The 2251-nt window shown below is 33.3% G+C and overlaps 1 long non-coding RNA gene across 1 annotated transcript; it reads right to left on the bottom strand.

Moving 5' to 3' along the window:
* Positions 1 to 1120: 1120 nt before the first annotated feature.
* On the bottom strand, positions 1121 to 1543 carry LOC126591845 (uncharacterized). The gene is made up of 2 exons (XR_007612522.1): positions 1250 to 1543; positions 1121 to 1167 (listed from the first exon to the last, which is right to left on the bottom strand). It is a non-coding gene; the product is annotated as an uncharacterized LOC126591845 (long non-coding RNA).
* Positions 1544 to 2251: the final 708 nt, after the last annotated feature.

The raw sequence follows: 2251 nt of genomic DNA, 5'->3' as shown, positions 1-2251 counted from the left end.
TTGTGGGGTGGGGGGTGGGGGGTGGGGGGGGGGGGAGAGGCTAAGAAAAAAATGAGAGAGAAGAAGTGTGGAACCGATCTGAATCGGTTCAACTCAATTCTTAGAATAAAGTTCAATTTTTTGGTAAACTTGGTTTTTATGGGTTGTTTTTTTTGTTATGGTTTGGTTTCTTGATTTCATGGTTTTCAACTTTTCATGCCCGGCCTAATATAGAGGCAGCCCAAGGTTTAATTGAATTTATAATTGAGAACAGCCCACCACCATACCGCACTTACCAAATCTTTTGACTAGATTATTCTCATGACATATTCCATTTAAATAGACTTATGAACCCTATTTATTTGCCTAAGATGTGTTACCAACCCATGTTAATTTCGCGCATGATAAAGCCAAGACGTATGACTATTTTAAGTGATAATTAACTTTATGCAAATGCTTAGTTTGTACACATGCCGTGAAATTAGAAATCCATTTTTAAGATCTCATGTAAATATTTAATTATGGGTGAGTTTTGGAAGGATTGGTTAGAAACAATATTTCCCATTTTTGTTATACAAATTTCGGATTGGAGCGGAATTTTCAAATTTGAAATTTTCTGGATTGGAGTTATTTCGGTTTTTTAGAATGTAATAACATATATTTTATAAATTTAGGATATTGTCAAACCTTTTCTTATATACAATTTTGGGTTTTTTATTATAAATGGTTCTCGAAATTAATCTACTATATCAAGATGATTATTGGAATTGAAAATCGATCAATGTAGTTTTTGAAAATGAGCATCGCAAATCAATATAGTACTTCAGTCACAATTCTGTAAAAAACTCTTGTGTGCTAATGTGACATATAACTTGATCCACAAACCAAAAAAAAATTAGAAAAATAACCCAAATTTAAATCCTGTATAGAATTATAGCTATTTTTTTATGTTTATGATAATTATAAACATAATTTGATATAAAAGTACTATTATATCCTCAAAATGTGTTTTCCCAGAAGAACCAGATCCTGCTCAGATTATTTGAGAGCTCAGAAAGAGTTTTTCACATTTTGTGTCTTTTCAGGCAATCGAGTCTCCATATCCCAGAGCTTAAAATACCGTTCTACAACCTGACTCTCCTTCCTCAACACCGCCGTCCGATGGGACGCTATTTTCTCATATTGTAGCTGAATTTTTTAATTTACATATTAAAGTGGTAGCTGAATATAAACCCAAAATAATACAAGAAAAAAAATCAAATCTTTTTACCTGATTTTGTAGAGGGATTTATAGGTTGATGAATTTGGGGAGGTAATCAAGGAAAAAATGAGGAGGGAAATCGGAAGAGAGGAGGTGGGATCAGAGGGAGTCTTCGTCAGATAATCATTGGAGGCGCGCCGAGGAGATTCATATGGAGCTAGTGCTTGGCGTGATCACTTGGTTTAATTGCATCTGGGTAAAGAGAAGTTTAGAGGTAGTGTTTTAGTTGGAGATGAGTTCAAAGACAACAACAGGAGCCAGGAGCCAGGAGTGGAAGAGAAAGTTAAGGATAATTTAAGTCATTTCAACTCTAATTTTGGTTAGCTTTATAAAATATAAAAGATGTAGGCTATCTTTCAATAATTGGTCTTTAAAATGGCTATATTTCTAAATTATTATATTATACTATAATTTTTTTTTTTAAAAAAGGAAAAAAAAAAAAAAAGAAGAAGATGAGATCATCTTCTTTCTTCCCCTCCACCGAGTTATTTTTGTATAAATGGGTCCCATAACCGGGTTGCAGAACATTAAGGGCATATTTACTAATTCGTAATCAAATTGAGAGAAATTGAATTGAGAAGGAATTGAAATGATGTGGAATCAGAATCAGATTTCTGTTAAAATTGTTTACTAAAATTGTCTGGAATTGAAGTCGAAATGATGTTGAATCTATATAAATTGTTTACTAATTCACTTCAATTAGAATGAAAACTAGTATGATTACTAAAATATCCTTAATTTATAATAGACAAATTTTACCTTTTTTTAAACAATTTCACACTAGTATATGTGTTTTAAAGAGTTAAAACTCAACATAAATTTTTGGAACCTCCACGGTTCCACCAGAACCCTCTAAACTCTCCATCTACATCCTCCTCAATGTGTTTCTCCGATCATCCCCAAACACCAACTCTTGCTGCTCCTGACACTTCAACCTCAACCTCTCTCTCTCTCTCTCTCTCTCCATTCGGGTTTGGATTTGGGTCTGTTGGGTAGAATTTTTAGGGTGGG

This window comes from Malus sylvestris, chromosome 12, assembly GCF_916048215.2.
Source record: "Malus sylvestris chromosome 12, drMalSylv7.2, whole genome shotgun sequence".
In the NCBI taxonomy this organism is placed as follows: Eukaryota; Viridiplantae; Streptophyta; class Magnoliopsida; order Rosales; family Rosaceae; genus Malus; species Malus sylvestris.
This window is presented reverse-complemented; position numbering and strand designations above follow the sequence as displayed.